At 44.0% G+C, this 17,984-nt stretch overlaps 1 non-coding gene across 1 annotated transcript; it reads left to right on the top strand.

Annotated features, from left to right (window-relative positions):
* Positions 1 to 11,091: 11,091 nt before the first annotated feature.
* On the top strand, positions 11,092 to 11,226 carry LOC132224601 (small nucleolar RNA SNORA16B/SNORA16A family). The gene has a single exon (XR_009450701.1). It is a non-coding gene; the product is annotated as a small nucleolar RNA SNORA16B/SNORA16A family (small nucleolar RNA).
* Positions 11,227 to 17,984: the final 6,758 nt, after the last annotated feature.

Genomic DNA, 17,984 nt, shown 5'->3' with positions numbered 1-17,984 from the left:
ATAGTGACAGGTCAGACAGATAGCCTTTTATATATATACTAGAGGCCCGGTGCACAAAAATTTGTGCACTCGGGGAGGGAGGGGGGTCACTCAGCCCGGCCTGTGCCCTCTCCCAGTCTGGGAACCCTCGGGAGATAACGACCTGCTGGCTTAGGCCTGCTCCCGGGTGGCAGAGGGCAGGCCCAATCCCTAGGTGCAGCCCCTGGTCGGGCTCAGAGCAGGGCCATTTGGGGAGTTGGGGCACCGCCCCATGTCATGCACAGAGCAGGGAGGATCAGGAGGTTGCGATGCCACCCTCAGTCACACTCAGGGTAGGGCCGATTGGGGGATTGGGGCACCGCCCCCTGTCACACTCAAGGCAGGGTCGATGGGGAGGTTGCGGCACAACCCCCTGTCACGCACAGAGCAGGGCCAATCAGAGGGGTTGGGGCGCCGCCACTCTCACACTCAGGGCAAGGCCGAAGGGGAGGTTATGGCTCTACCCCGTCACACACAGAGCAGGACCCGTTGGGGGGGGGAAGAGGGGGGAGGGGGTTGGGGCACCACACCCTGTCACACACAGAGCAGGGCCGATCAGGGGGTTGGAGCACTGCACCCTGTCACACACAGAGCTGCAGAGCGATCAGGGGGTTGGGCAGCTCCCCCCTATCAGGCACAGAGCAGGGCTGATCAGGGGGTTGGGGCGCCTTCCCCTGTCCCGAACAGAGCAGGGCGGATAGGGAGGTTGTGGCCACGCCCCCTGTCGCACACAGAGCCGCAGGGCGATCAGGGGGTTCAGGGGGTTTGGGCACTGCCCCCTGTCACACTGATGCCGGTGCCGGGAGGCCTCGCGGCTCCGCTGATCCCCATGCACTGGGTGTGTGTGGGGGGGGAGTGTCCCTCAGCCCAGCCTGCCCCCTCTGACATACTGGGAGCCCTCAGGCGTTGACCCCCATCACCCTCCAATCGCAGGATCGGCCCCTTGCCCAGGCCTGATACCTCTGGCCTAGGCGTTCGGCCCGGGCAGCGGGGACCCGCAGCTGCAGCGGCCCCATGATCCTGGGCTTCGCTTTAGGCCTAGGCAAGGGACCCCTAGCTCCTGGGACTGCCAGCTTCGACCGGACCGTGCCCAGCTCCCATCGCTGGCTCCACCCCTACTTCCTGCTATCACTGGCCAGGGCGGAAAAGGCACCTGATTCTCTGATCATGGCTGGGGGGCAGGGCAAAGGCGGCCCCAGGGCCACCTTTGCCCTGCCCCCCAGCTCTTAGCTCCCCCCTGGGTTTCTGATCACTGTCAGTGGCAGGGGGCTTCTTCCTGCTTTCCCTTTGGCCTCCCTGCATTGTGCCTACATATGCAAATTAACCGCCATCTTGTTGGCAGTTAACTGCCATCTCAGTTGGCAGTTAATTTGCATATAGCCCTGATTAGCCAATGAAAAGGGTAGCTCGTACGCCAATTACCATTTTTCTCTTTTATTAGTGTTGACTAGAGGCCCGGTGCACAAAATTCATGCACTCGGGGGGGAGATCCCTCAGCCTGGCCTGTGCCCTCTCACAGTCCGGAGCCCTTGGGGGATGTATGACTGATGGCTTAGGCCTGCTCTCTGTGGGGAGCAGGCCTAAGCCATCAGTTAGATATCCTTAGCACTGCCGCCAAGGCAGGAAAGTCTCCCACCACTGCCGCTGTGCTCGTCAGCCATGAGCCCAGATTCTGGCTGAGCAGCGCTCCCTCTGTGGGAGCACACTGACCACCAGGGGACAGGTGCTGCATTGAGCTTCTGCCCCCTGGTGGTCAGTGCACATCATAGCGACCACTCGTTCCACAGTTTGGTCAATTTCCATATTAGTCTTTTATTATATAAGACTGGAGGCCCGGTGCACAAAAATTTATGCACTGGGGGGGGAGGGGGGTCCCTCAGCCCGGCCTGTGCCCTCTCGCAGTCTGGGACCCCTCAGGAGATAACAACCTGCTGGCTTAGGCCTGCTCCCGTGTGGCAGAGGGCAGGCCCAATCCCTAGGTGCAGCCCCTGGTCGGGCTCAGAGCAGGGCCAATTGGGGAGTTGGGGTACTGCCCCTGTCATGCACAGAGCAGGGCGGAACAGGAGGTTGCAATGCCACCCTCAGTCACCCTCAGGGTAGGGCTGATTGGGGAGTTGGGGCACCGCCCCCTGTCACACTCAAGGCAGGGTCGATGGGGAGGTTGCGGCACCACCCCGTCACGCACAGAGCAGGGCCAATCACGGGGCTGGGGCGCTGACCCCTGTCACTCACAGAGCGGGGCCCATCAGGGGGGTTGGGGCTCCGTACCCTGTCACGCACAGAGCAGGGCCCATCAGGGGATTGGGGAGCTCCCCCCAATCACACACAGAGCAGGGCGGATCAGGGGGTTGGGGCGTCGCACCCTGTCACACTCAGGGCAGGGCCGATGGGGAGGTTATGACTCTACCCCATCACATACAGAGCAGGGCCCGTGGGGGGCGGTTGGGGCATCGCACTCAATCACCCACAGAGCAGGGCTGATCAGGGGGTTGGGGCACCGCCACTGTCACACTCAGGGCAGGGCCGATGGGAAGGTTATGGCTCTACCCCGTCACACATAGAGCAGGGCCCGTGGGGGCGGGGGGTTGGGGTGCCGCACCTTGTCACACACAGAGCAGGGCCAATCAGGGGGTTGGGGTGCTGCACCCTGTCACACACAGACCAGGGCCGATCAGCGGGTTGGGGCACCGCACCCTGTCACACACAGAGCCACAGGGCGATCAGGGGGTTGGGGAGCTCCCCCCTATCAGGCACAGAGCAGGGCTGATCAGGGGGTTGGGGCGCCTTCCCCTGTCACGAACAGAGCAGGGCGGATAGGGAGGTTGTGGCCCCGCCCTCTGTCACACACAGAGCTGCAAGGCGATCAGGGGGTTTGGGCACTGCCCCCTGTCACGTTGATCCCGGTGCCTGGAGGCATATTACCCTTTTACTATATAGAGGCCTGGTGCACGTGTGGGGGCCGGCTGGTTTGCCCTGAAGGGTTTCCTGGATCAGGATGGGGGTCCCCACTGGGGTGCCTGGCCAGCCTGGGTGAGGGGATGAGGGCTGTTTTCAGGCTGGTGGGTGACTGAAGCTCCCAACCGCTCCTTTTTTTCTTTCTTTTTTTATATTCTGGGCCAGCTTTAGCTCTGAAGCTTGGCTCCAGGTCTTAGGCCTCCGCTGCTGAAAGCAGATTTCTGGCCTTTGTTTACCTTCTGTATTTGAAACAATGTTGCAATCCTGCTGGCTGAAGCCCGTCAACTAAAGCAGGTTTCTGGGGTTTTGTTTAGCTTCTATATTTGTAACATAGTTGCTTAGAGTTGCAGGTCAGAGGCCTGCAGCGGCAGGCGGGGAACGCTGGAGTTCTCCGTCACTGAAGCAAGCAAGCCTCATGTTAGTTTCAAGCTGCCTGGCTGCCAGCCGCCATCTTGGCTGGCAGTTAATTTGCATATCGTCCTGATTAGCCAATGGGAAGGGTAGCGGTCGTACGCTAATTACCATGTTTCTCTTTTATTAGATAGGACTAGTGGCCCAATGCATAAAATTTGTGCAAGAGTAGGCCTTCCTTCCCCCAGCTGCTAGCACTGGCTTCCCTATAGCACCCGGGACCTGGGCTTGCTTCCCTCCAACTGCCTGCAGGCCCCTGGGACCTGGGCTGTCTTCCCTCTAGCTGCCTGCAGGCACCCGCAATCTAGGCTGGCTTCCCTCCAACTACCCACAGGCACCCGGGACCTGGGCCTCCCTCTGGCCCCATCTTCGTCTGGGAGGATGTCTGGAATGTTGTCCTGAAAGATGTCTAGTGTAATTAGCATATTACCCTTTTATTATTATAGACTAGAGGCCCGTTGCACGAAGATTCGCGCAATAGGCCTTCCTTCCCCTGGCTGCCGGCACCGGTTTTCCTCCAGCACCCAGAACACAGGTCTTTTACTGCTCTCTACACAGAGTTCACAAAGATTATATTATATGAGTTTTTATACTGCTATGTGCCACTTACTAATTTTTTTTATTTTATTTCAAGAATTACTATAGGTTTTTTTAATTAAGCACTTATCTTGAGCTAAAACCTGAGAATAACAGAGTAAAAATCCTAATTATTTCCCTCAAGAAAGTGACATTTTTGTGCAGCAGCCAGATGATTAACAGATAATTGCAAGATAGTATCAAAGTGCTATCAAAAGTCAATAAGAAGTCCAAGAAGAATTAAGAAAGAGTAAAGTAAGAGAATAACCTCGCTTTACCTGAGTCTCAAAGAATAAATAGGAATTAGCCAGGTGAGGAAGAAAGAGAGAGCATACCAGGCAAAGGTATCTGGAGGTACAAAGGCATGGAGGTGATTAAGCATGAACTTCTAGAAAATGCAAAGTTGGAACTGCTGATATGTAGGTTAAGTCTTGGTGGAGGTGTGCCTGGAAAATTCAGTAAAGCAGGAGAGCAGGTCAGGGATCATATCATGAAGACTCTTATGTACCATATTGAGGAATTCAGATTTTAATCTTAGTTTTAAAAACAAATAACATAACTCTAATGATCATGTGAGCCATAAGACAGAAGTTGGATTGGAGACTAAAATAGAGAGAAACCAGCAATGTCTTATGGGTTTATTTCAGAAAAAAAAAAAATAATGATACCTGAACTAAGACAAGGGTGGTTAAATGAAGAAAGAGGACTAATTTGATAGATAATAAGAAGATAGAATCAATAGGTCTTTAAGATCAATGGAATGGTCAGTCAGAGAAGAAGAAGGAGCCTGGATAATTCTAAAGCTTAAATTTTATAAATGACTGGTAGGGAATTTTTTTTTCAAAGGAGCCAGTAAAGGTGGGGAAAATGATGAGTTCAGACATTTGGAATTTCAGAGGCCAGAAACCACCCAGGTGGAGATGTCCAAAACAGAAATTGGCAATGCGGAGAACTTAAGATAGGGAGAAAGCTCATCTTAGAGATACAAATCACCTGTATCTCTAAAGACTTTCTTTTGGGAAGAATCAGAATGTGGACAGTGGTTGAAGCTATGGGTTTGAATGAGAAAGTACACATGAGAAAAGCAACAAGCAAAGAATAGAAAGTACAGTATATAAATGTTTAAAAGATGTTTAGAAAAATGTAAACTTTTAAAGAAGACTATGAAGGGTTGGTTAGAGATAGAAAATGATTCCCTGACTCAGCATGTATTAGGCACTATTCCTAACTGGTGTGGCTCAGTGGTTGAGTGTCAACCCATGAATCAAAAGGTCGCCAGTTTTGACTCCCTGTCATGGCACCTACCTGAGTTGTAGGGTCACTCCTTAGTAAGGGGTGTGCCAGAGGCAGTGATTGATGTTTCTATCTCTCCCTCTCCCTCTCTAAAAATCCATTTTAAAACATTCAAAATAAAAACAGAGTGGTCAGTTATGCCAAAATAAAATCATACGTGTAATCACTGGTAGCTAGTAAACTCTTAGGGAGTTATTGTTTTTAACAACTCAACTGCATTAAAGACAGACATGGTAAGCTCCAAGGATATTGAAATCAGATGCTGACAACTAGTAAAACTCAATATTAAAGCAAGGACAATTGACAAATATGTCCTCCACCCAGAGAAACCCAAATTAACCTAAAATACTAATCTGATCAGTCATATCAACAGAGTAATGGATCCTGGCATTTGTTTAAAAATACAGACATAGCCCTAACCAGTTTGGCTCAGTGGATAGTGTCAGCCTGCGGACTGAAGGGTCCCGGGTTCGATTCTGGTCAAGGGCATGTACCTTGGTTGTGGGCACATCCCCAGTAGGGGGTGCAGGAGGCAGCTGATCGAGGTTTCTCTCTCATCGATGTTTCTAACTCTCTATCCCTCTCCCTTCCTCTCTATAAAAAAAAATCAATAAAATATTTTTTAAAAATACAGACACAAAATAATAAAAATACAGACATAGTGTAGGAATAGGAAAAATGCAGATTAACAAGGAAAAAAACTTTTAGTTTGAATGGTATTAAACTCCACAAAATCAGCAGATTAGGAACAGCAGAAAGCAAATTGAACTATTTTAACTTCATAAAAATCCCTCCTAAAGTCACTAGCTGCAAACAAATGAGGAGAGTGAATAACTGTTTAAATGATCCATTCCCACTTCATCTCTCAAGATGTAAAGCTTGACTTTGCACAGAATGGGGGAATGAAGGGACTGCTCAAAGAGAACAGGGGTTTGGTCATACAAGAGGCATCGAACTGAAAAAACACATGGAACCATCTTCAAATGACATTGCAAAGCAGAAACATAAAAATTACATTTTAGTAAATCGATGTGTCTCTCGCTAAGGGTAGGGCAGGTGTGTGACGCCAACAGGGTCGCCATGGGAAAGGCCGGCGGGCGGTAAGAAGGACATCTGGAGCCTGTGACGGCCCACAGGGCGGGAAACCGAAACCTGGCATCCAGCTGCACCCCGGCAAGAACGATGTGGGCGGCCAGGGCCCTGTGACCAGCTGGCGCCCGTAAAGACGGGCGGCATCTTCCTGCTGCTTCCTGTGGGTGACACCTGGGAAGGGGCGCTATCCCATTCACCGGCAGGCACCCCACGGGGCGGGAGGGAAGGGAGGCGCCCTGCGGAGGCCTGCCTTGCCCGCACCTCACCTGCTGCCTGCTGCTTCGGGAAAGGCACCTGGTAGGCCCCGGGCCCCACATGGTCCGCGGTGCTGCCGCCGTCCGTGAATCTGAGCACGCGGGGAGCCCGCTCATACATAGCGGCCGGCGGGCGGGCTGGGAGGGGGCGGCTGAAAGGGGTAAAGACACGTTGCTTGCAGCACAAGGAAGGCCTCGACAGCCCGAGGAGCTGGCAGCCTCTGGGAAGAGGGAGCTCGCATGGGCCGCCTCCCCACCTGCTCGGGTGCCCGAGGGACCCCGGGGAGCTCTGGCCCTGTGGTAACGGGAAGGGCGCGGAACGGACTTAAGGCATCTCGCACAATCACCGGTTCACCGCTGAGAGCAGCGGCTGTCGCCCCGTAGGAGATCTAAGGACTGGTCTCCAGCCCTCTGCTTCCGGCGCTGGCCCCGCCCCGGAAGTTCCCGGGGAGCGGCTGCAGACTCTCCCTTGTGAGGCCCACGGAGCATGCGCATAGCGTGGAGCCCGCCTCGCTTGTCCCACCCTGAGCTCTACGTCAACTGCTGTAGGTCCTGGTTTCTCAGAAAAGCTGTAGGAAATGAGTTAAAGGGGTTAGGGCTTCTGATGCATTTTCGCAATAAATGAATTAGGGCGACATGGAAGGGACTAGCAAAAACTGTGAATGAAAAACTAAGCCTTAGTGCCAAGCAGAGCCTGGGTCCTGCCACGCTCACCGCCCAACCCCTACTGGACACCCCCGCACTCACAGAGAAGCACCTCGGACTTTATCCTATGTATAACAGAAACTCTGCTAGAGACGCAATAAGCCGGTCAGAGGAAGAGAACTATCACATGCTCTCACTCATTTGTGGAATATAATGAACAACATAAACTGATGAACAAAAATAGAAATTAAAAAATGACTCATTCCACCTGATTCAAATGACACTGTGATGAGAAAAATCCGTTTCCAAATGAGGTAAACAGATATTGGAAGCAGAGCCACATCTGGTCTAGCGAGGTTCATCATAGGAGACATGTGGAGAGGCACTTGGGAGAGCTTTTGTCACACAATGTAGGGTCGTGAAGGGAATGATGCAAGTTAAATGAAGTTTACACACTTAGGAATTACTCAGGAAGGGACAGATAGAACGTCTCTCTTACTAGCTTTGACCAAAATTAGTGTACATAACAAATCACCTGCCTGAAAGCAGTGGCCACTGCTCATTCTTCTGATGGCCTGTGGAAACTGCATTTGAGAGCAAAGCAAATGAGGTAGCCTGATACTTAGATTGCTTTCCCTGTCCTTATCATGAGTTACTGTGAGTTTGGTTCTCCTAGCGTGGATAGCCCTAGTTAATAATAGACTGGTAATACAATTGCTAAGATTTGGAAACAGCATAAGTGCCCATCAGCAGATGAATGGATTAGAAAACTGTGGTACATCGACACAATGGAATACTATGGTGCGGTAAAAAAGAAGGAATTCTTACCATTTGCAACAGCATGGATGGAACTGGAGAACATTATGCTAAGCAAAATAAGCCAGTCGGAGAAAGAGAAATATTACTTTTGTGGAATATAATGAACAACATAAACTGATGAACAAAAATAGATCCAAAGACAGCGAAGCATCGAACAGACCGTCAAACTTCAGAGAGAAGACGGGGGTGGGGTGGGGGGTGTTAAGAGATCAACCAAAAGGCTTGTAGGAATGCATACAAGCATAACCCATTGACACAGACACTGGGGGGGGGGGGGCGGGGGTGGCCAGGGAGAGGTCAAGGGGCAAAAGGAGATATGTAATACTATATGTAATATTATATGTAATACTTTTAACAATAAATAATTTTTTAAAAAGAAATAAACATTGTTCTGAGTGAAAAAAAATAGACTGGTGATATTTTTTTAATAGTGTGAAAATAAGGAAAACAATAGCAAATGCAGTATTTTCATTTTACAAAATGTGAATGAAATGGTAAGGCATTATACTTTTCCTTCTAGGAAAGTGAAATGAAGACTAAATGAAAATCTTTTTAAAATCTGGTGTGTGCATTTAAAAGATTGGAAATCAGCGATTTTGACACCTATCATCATTTAAATTCATTATGTTAAAAATGAAAAGCATGTGGGTATTAAGATCTGAATCTTGTGGCTCAACTTATAATTTGTTGATAAAAAAATGTAAGAACATTTTTACATGATACTTTTTTAAAAATCTTTATTGTTGTAAGTATTACATATGTCCCCTTTCTTCCCCCATTAGCCCCTTCTAGCCTGCTCCCCCCACCACCCACCCCAGGCCTTCACCACCCTAGATCCAGAGACATATAAGCATGGTACATGACACTTTTTAAAACCTACTGTCTTACATAACATCACAAAGGAGCTTATTGTAGTTTTAAAAGATTCTTAATTGTTGGAATTCTGTCTCAGCATTGTACAGCACTTTACTAAATATATGTAGCTGTGTTTTTTCTGTGTAGACCATATTAATATGAAACCATATTAAATTGACTTGTAGTTCACATCCTATGTAATAAAAGGCTAATATGTAAATTGTCCCCTCGGGAGTTCAACCACTCGCTATGACATGCGCTGACCACCAGGGGGCAGCACGGAATGAAGGAAGGCCCTGGCCAGGAGCCAGAAGGCCCTGATCGGCCCTGATTGCTGTCCCAGCCTAGGGACCCTACTGTACAAGAATTTCATGCACTGGGCCTATAGTTGATTAAATAAATCTGCTGGCTACAATCTAAGTACTCTTTTATTCTTTTATTTTTTTTACTGATTTCAGAAAGGAAGGGAGAGGGAGAGAGAGAGAGAAACATCAATGATGAGAGAGAATCATTGATCAGCTCCCTCCTGCAAGCCCCACGCTGGGGATTGAGCCCAAAACCCAGACTTGTGCCCTTGACTGGAATCGAACCTGGGACCTTTCAGTTCACAGGCCGATGCTCTATCCACTGAGCCAAACCAGCTAGGGCCTAAGTACTTTTTTAATGTCTTTATTAATATTTTATTATTTTTAATATGATTTTAGAGAGAGAGGAAAGGAGAGGGATAGAGAGATGGCAACATAAGTGAGAGAGAAACATTGATCAGCTGCCTCCTGCATGCCCCCTACTGGGGATCAAGCTGGCAACCTGGGCATGTGCCCTGACCAAGAATCCAACTGGAGGCCTCTTGGTTCATGGGTCAATGCTCAACCACTGAGCCACACCAGCCAAACCAGTCTAAGTATTTTTTAAAAATTACCTTAAATAGTATTTAACCTTAAAAATGAAATCTTATCACATGCTACAGCATGGATAAAACTTGAGAACATTATGTTAAGTGAAATAAGCCAGTCACAAAGACAAAAATACTGTATGATATCGCATATATGAAGCATCTAAAGTTGTCAAACTTATAGAAAGTAGAATGGTGGTTGCTAGGCACTGGCCGAAGGGGAAATGGAGAATTGCTGTTTAATAGATACAGAGTTTCAGTTTGGCAAGATGAAAAAGTTCCATTGCACAACAATATGGATGTACTTAAGGCAACTGAATGAATGGTTAAGATGTTAAATTTTATGTTATGTATTTTTTACAATGAAAAATAAAATAATTACCTTAAGTTACATGAGTGTTTGTGAAATCTCAGACATATGAAATATACTTTCTCTCAATGGATGTACTAGATATCAGATTTGTTGATAACATGTTTTTACCTGGGTAAAAGAAAATTCCTCTGAATCCAGAAAACTACATAACAACTACTTATCAATTGCCTGCTATGAACAAAACATGAGAGGTATGCAAAACATTTCACACATATGCAGATATGGATATAGATAAAGTTGCTGACACAGGTCCTAAAAATATTAATAGCAATTCACAATACAAAAATTTTCAAGAAAATAATAGAAGTCACAAGATGATACATGATTAATAGTTAAGTGAAGGTAACTAGATAAAAGAAATCTTTAGCCTAATTGAACAGGCATAATAACTAATACAAATGATCTGTATATGTCCCAATATACAGGTAGGTAGTTACAGAAATTCTTCCTAAAGTTTTGTGGTGAAAGGAATTGATACTTGTTACATCACTATGTTTCTGCACAACTATTTTAAAAGGTACCTGAATTTACCTGACTTTGCTTCCACCTCCACTTTTTTTTAACATATGAAAATTAAGTCATCAAAAGTAATCAGGTAATTCCAAAGTCACAAAAACCCAAATCTGGATAAAAGTAACTTCAAAGATTTCTGTCAGTTAATCTCTGCTGCCAGAACACTGAACTATAATTTTTCATTTTCTCTACCTTCTCCCTCACATTTCCCATTTATCCTAATGCAACTCACAACTCCTCTCTTCTTCCTCTTATGAAAACATGCATGCACACACATACAAAAACCTCTACTTCCCCCAATTCTCAGGATAGGGCCTAGGCTGACAATATAGACAGGGGAAAGACAAGGAAGGGGACAACAATCTTGAAGCCAGACTCTTCAAGATCCTGCCTTTGATGGCCCTTATCAAAGCTGCAGTTACTTCCCTGTGCCTGCTGCAGGCAAAAAGAAGCCCAGAGGGACAGTTTTCCGTGATGGCCAACACTCTGTCTGCTGTAACTGATCTGCAACATTTCAGGAAAATACAGTTCCGAAAGGGAAAAAAAAAGATTTTCCCTTCATTTCATCACCAGCCACCAAGAATCTCATTATTTGGTGGCTTTTGGTCTCACACTCCTCTTATCTCTACTCCCCAATAATACACACGCTCCATAGGAAACATTATATTACATATAGCAAACAAAATCTTAGGAAATGCTTGGAATGACCTCACTAATTTCTAGGGATTGGCTAGAATTTCCTTCTGTGCTTGGAATACACTCTTCCAGTAATATGTGTCCTAAGTTTATTTTATTTTGTACTCATATTGCTTATCTTTCATACTTAGGAATTGGAAAAATAGTTTCCTAGACTCATTTTTAATCAGTAACATTTAAAAATTGGGGAAGCTGAAAAAAAAAATTTTTTTAATACAGTTTTTTCATTAAAGGACACTAGATGGCACAATTTCACCAATTTATGCTAATAAAGTCATTCATCCTCTTATCAATTCGCAAATAAAATAATTTGTCTTTATAAATAGTTATACCTAAATAATCTAACAGGAAACTTATATAACCATAAGAAATTATTGAGAATATAATATTTCCAATTTAACATGTTTTATATTCTTATTTATGAACACAGTAACCAGAATTCCAGTGTTGGATGAATAATTTAAGGAACCCAAAGAAAATAGCAGCCTCTCTACAGTGAAATACATCAAGTAGTTATAGATGTTAGACATTAATATCTATCAAATGAACATTTTTATAGTGTTACTAACATATAATAACACTCTGTAACATAATAAAGTAAGCTGGTGATTCCATTCATTATGCATATTTAAAATGGGGTAAATAGACAAGCCAAAAATTCAACAGTATGAATTTTTCTTACTTTATTGCTTGCCTTAAGCAAATTATACACAATTAGGATCTTAGTTTCCTCATATGTAACAATGAAAAAAAAATAATCTAGAAGCAATAGAAAATGATTTGAGTCTACCTGATTTAGCATCCACTTGACCTTTTATTTGCTAAAAATACCATATTTATAGCAAAAGTAGCAGATGTATCCAATGTTTTCACTATCACTTCATTTTCTGGAATTTTTGAAAGTGTATTAGCTCTTGAGCCGTATCTTGGCAGATAAGACAGCACATCAGCCAAACAAGCAGAATGTACACCTCACCTGGATCATCTCCCAACCCTGATTATACTCAACCCTGGCTGGGGTTCTTGGAGAACTCTTGCCTAGTTACATAGTGCATACTCTGGCCAGATGGTGCAATCAACTGTGGTAAGTCTTTGCTTAAGAGATTCTAATAGGGTGAGTCTCCACTTAGGTACTCTTACCTAATGAAAAGTTCTCTTTAGATAAAAATTATCATCTTGGGCAAAAGGAACACCTCTGGAAGGCCACATATAAAGAGGGGAGTAAAAAAACATGACATCTGCATTGTTAGCTAGACTGTCCCAAGCTACACTAGATATTAATGTAGTGACATGTTGTATAGCCAAATTGCCCTTAGATTTCAACAAACTGGAGTGGGGTGTTGGATGGGCTGAGGAAGTGAGAGAAGTTAGACAATTCCTGGAGAAGAACTCTTAAAGCAATACTGTAGATCTTTGAAAGTTAATGAGTCTATAAGTAGCTCATCAATGGTGATGCTAAATAGACAGTGATTTCTAATAGAGTTGTTCTGACATCTAAGGTGACTTACCTATAACAGCTGAACCAATATCAATTCTACATGTTTTTACATAAAGATTTTTAAGAAATTCCAAATTTGATCCATCAGCTCAAGTTACTCAGCTGTCTCTTTTTAAGATAGTTTACTATGATAGAGTAATAAAAACAGATTCTTTTTGTTCTCAAATGCTAGGCTTCACTTCAAAAAGCATCTTTTTTTCCTCCCCCAAAATAATTTTTAACCAATATCTGAATCAACATATATTACGCATTATGGAAAATAAGGAGGAAAGTAGAATACTAATAATATGATAGTATTCTTTGTAAGAAAAACATATCATAAAGAGAGAATATATAAACCCATTTGGTAATTCTCAAAGAAGCATTGTAATGTGAGTACATAATATATATTGTGGTTTATTCCCCAGTCATTCTATCCCAGAAGACTTCATGAGCAAATTATGGAAACTCATCCCCCATGACAATGATTCTTTCAGGAAAGAGCATGTGATCCAACTGTGGCTGTTGTAGGCATAATTCTAAAATGCTACCCCTCACAAAGATGTTCTACCCTAATCCCTGAAACCCATGAAAATGAAGAGATATCACCCTGGTGATTACGTTACATTATTTGTATGGTTAGTTTTTTAAAAAGGGTAGACCTGATCTAATCACAAAAGCAGAAAGGTTTCTTCAATTGATGGGAGAAAGGAAAGTCAGAGAGATTTGAAGCACAAGAAGGATTTAAGTGAACTCCTTGATGACCGTAGTCAGCCCCAAGGAGCTGAAATCAACCCCCAGTTAAGAGCCAGCAAAGAAACAGTGACCTCAGTCTTAGAACCACAGAGAACTGGATTTCACAAACAACCTGAATGAGCTTGGAAGTGGGTTTTCCTCTCAAGTCCTCCAGTCAGGAGGCCAGCCCAGCCTTCACATTGACTTTAGCATTTAGTACACAGAGGACTCAGTAGAGCCCACCTGGACTTCTGTCCCACAGAACTGTGAAGTAATAAGTGAGTGTTTGCTATAAGCTACTAGGTTTGTGGTGACTTATCATGATAGTATTAGAAAACTTGGTTCTGAGGAAATTTTATTACTTCTACAAAAGAGCCACAGGACCAAATTGTGTCTCTTCTTTCTTTGAATGTTGCTGTCTGAACCTAATGGCTACAGCTGACTTATAGATGTGCATGATTATGTCAATGGCGTTCCTAAAAGTAAATCACCCTGACAATCATAGACTAACCCCTACTAAGACATAAGCAGATTTAAAGATGGAACAAAGGTAAGTCTTCATGCCAGTAAAGAGACTAACCCTGCGGTCCACTCTACCTCTGGAATTACTGATACGTGGGATAATAAATTTCTTTATTGTTTAAACCAATTTGAGTCAGGGTTTCTGTTACAGACAAAATATTTTAAGTGATAGCCTTATTTGACATAAAGCTGAAGACAGTCCCTGATTCATAATTGTTTGATTTAGGATTTTTTGACTTTATATTAGTGCTAAAGCAAAATGCATTTAGAAGAAACTTTAATTTGAATTTTGATCATTTCCTGGGCTAACGATATGCAGTATGATACTCTCTCATGCTTGGCAGCGGCTTAAAGCCACAGCTCCAAGTCAGCCACACAATCATGAGAGTAAACAACCAATACTCTACAGCAGTGGTTCTCAACCTTCCTAATGCCGCGACCCTTTAATACAGTTCCTCATGTTGTGGTGACCCCCAACCTTAAAATTATTTTTGTTGCTACTTCATAACTGTAATTTTGTTACTGTTATAAATCATAATGTAAATATCTGATATGCAGGATGTATTTTCATTGTTACAAATTGAACATAATTAAAGCATAGTGATTAATCACAAAAACAATATGTAATTATATACATGTTTTCTGATGGTCTTAGGCGATCCCTGTGAAAGGGTCGTTCAACCCCCAAAGGGGTCGCGACCCACAGGTCGGCGACCCACAGGTTGAGAACCGCTGCTCTACAGTGTTCTGTGTTGCCAGAGTTTTTTGGATATTGTATTATTTGAATATTGTATTATATGTTTTCCTATCCCATCATGTCTACAAAATGCCTGCCTGTGTATCCTGTTTCTGGTGAGAGGAGGAAGGCAATTACTCGTGAGATTAAACTCAAGATAACTGCTCAACTGTAGGCTAATGTAAGTGTTCTGAGCACTTTAAGGTAAGCTAGGCTCAGCTATGATGTTTAGTAGGTTGGGTGAATTAAAAGCATTTCTAAACTTATGATATTTTCAACTTGTGATGGGTGAAAGGGCGAGGACTACGCCCTCCATCTTACCCTGGGTCCTCCATTTTTGGCAGAGCCATGTGCTTGGCAAGGCTTCTTCCCGGAAGAAGTCTCTGCTAGCCACACCCAGGATTTCTCTGGACTAACCAATGGTAATCAAGGGAAGTGCACGCCATGGAGATGACCACATCCTGTGTAACGAGACTCGTGCCTGGCCAATCGGCAGGGCCCACAGTCCCCTCTCCTGCCCTTACTCCACCCCCCTATAAAACTCCTCGTCCCATCAGGCTTCGCTCTCTCGGCCACTTGGCTTGCCGTTGTGTCGGTGAGTGTGGTGGACGGGGAGCTCGAGCTAGCTTGAAATAGAGGACTCTTTGCTTTTGCATCAGACTGGCTGGCTCCCTGGTGGGCTCTTGGGAGCCTTGAAATCTGGGCATAACAATGGGTTTATTAGGACATAGCCTCAATCTTAAAATGAGCATCTGTAGTATAGTTATATCTAGAGAGATACATAAAAGAATATTGGACATTGAAATGAAAAAGTTGAGATAACATATCTACCTACAGTTGTATATTTATTTAATTTCTCACACATTTAAAAAGTATCTAATTTTCTTCCCTTTTTAATCAACATATCTAATGAAATAGAAAAAAAATTCAAAAGAATAAGATTATGTGGAAGCTATGTCTAACATGAAAAAATCTGCCTAATACTAATACATATGGTTGAGAAACTTAAAGTTTGGGCAATAAAATGATTATTTTCACAGTTTAAAATGCCAACACTTCACCAATACTTGAGAATTGGTATCTAGTTAGTTATGTAAGTATGAATTCAGGAGAGATAATGGTTGATATAGAGATTTAAAGGTCAGCATACAAGAGGTAATTAAAACCACTTTAATGTTTATCCAACATGAGGGACAAAGAGAGAAAAGCCGGGCCTGCAGACAGGAAGACACTCAGAAACAACTAAAATTAAAGATTTATAGGCAAAAGAGGAGGGGCCTGTGAAGGAAAAATAGCAAAATTGGTTAGGCATATGTGATTAGAATCAGAATAACTAATGTCAAGGTCACAGAGGATGGAGTTTTGAAAAGTGCCTGTGCAACAATCAGAAATAGATGAGAGATTCCGTAAAATTAAAAAGAATTCACTGAATATCATAATTATAGTGCATTATTTTATTTCAGTAAAGATAATTTCATTCATGGGGTGAAGGAAGTAGAGGATAGGCAGAAGCCAGATTGTTGTGGGTTGGATAGTGGGAGGGACCTTTTATCTTCTGAGACAGGAGAGAAAGAAAATAAAGATGAATGCAGATGTTTATCACAATGGAAATAACGCAAATAATACAATAGCAGGATACCTAAGCTCAAGTGGAGAACTTACAAGGAGTAGTAATGCTTAAGAGATTTCCTAAAACACCATCTCACACAATCAGAATAGCTATTGATGTCCTGGAAATGCCACCAACCCCAAATGCAGTGATAAGGAAATACTAATTTACTTACCTACAATTGTCAGTACAGAGTGTTACAGGGAGTGATCTCATGAGAATTGGGTTGTTGGGTAAATAAGATTGTCCTTAAAGAGTTAAACTCTGTACTTACTTATAATTGATTTATTGGCAGTCACCAGAAAGACAGAATTCCTGCCAAGTCTGTAATTTTTTACTATACTTTATTAAATATATTAATATAGCTAATGAAAGAATATATCCATAAAAAAGGGGACATTAATTGGCTACAGAAGTAGAGTAAAAGGAGATTCATATAGGCAAACCCACCCAAACACAGGGATGAATATGCTTTTCCTGCTGGCAGAACTATTCTCAATGGGAAAATCAATATAGAAAATATATGCCCAGAAATTATTACAATTCAACCTATAGACAGAAAGACATGGGAATTAAGAGAAAAGGGAGATGACTTCTAATTGATCAATGGCATATAAGTCTTGAGGCAGGGAGGATAAACATAAAGATTGTCAGGCATATGGAAGAATTTGTTAATGTTCTATAATTTTTTTCATTTCTATCTGTTTTGTTTTCCCAACCATGTTATCAAGTTCTTTCCTGTCAGGGACTTATAATAAGACTTAAAGGCCCAGCATACAAAATCGTGCGCATGTAGAGTCCCTACCCTAGCCTGCCATCAGGGCCCACCACACTCCGCAGCGCTGCTCACCACCACCTCGGGACACTCTGTGATGCTGTTTGCCACTGCCCCAGAACGCTCCATGACGCCGATGCCACTCTGGGACACTCGGCCATGCTGCCGCTGCCCCATGAGTCCAATCCCCAGTCCCACCCCACCACCACCCCCTATTCGCCATGGCTCCCTGTTAGCCATGCTGCAATCACAGCCTGCCAGATGGGAGGGTGGGGGGGACAAGAGGTGGTCAATGCACCTCATGGCGACTGGTTGAACAGTTGTTTCAGTCATGATGCTTATGGTCTGGCCTTTTATTAGATAGAATTTTGCTTATCTATTCATCAGTTGATAGACACAGGCTGCTTCCATGTTTTAGTTACTGTGAATAGTGCTGCTATAAACATAGGTATACAAATATCTCTTTGAGACTCTGCTTTCCATTGTAGGCAGCATGTACCTTAAATCATATTGTAATTCTAATTTTAATTTTTTGAGAAACCACCATAATGTTGTCCACAGTGGCTGTATTATTGATTCCCACCAACAGTATGGAAGGATTCAAATTCTCCATATCCTAACCCTTCAAAATGGGTGTGAGATAGATCTCATTGTAGTGATTTATATCTCTAATTATTAGTAATGCTGAGGATCTTTTCATATGTTTATTGGTGTTATGTATTTCCCCTTTTTGTTTTT

This window comes from Myotis daubentonii, chromosome 1, assembly GCF_963259705.1.
Source record: "Myotis daubentonii chromosome 1, mMyoDau2.1, whole genome shotgun sequence".
Lineage (NCBI taxonomy): Eukaryota > Metazoa > Chordata > Mammalia > Chiroptera > Vespertilionidae > Myotis > Myotis daubentonii.
This window is presented reverse-complemented; position numbering and strand designations above follow the sequence as displayed.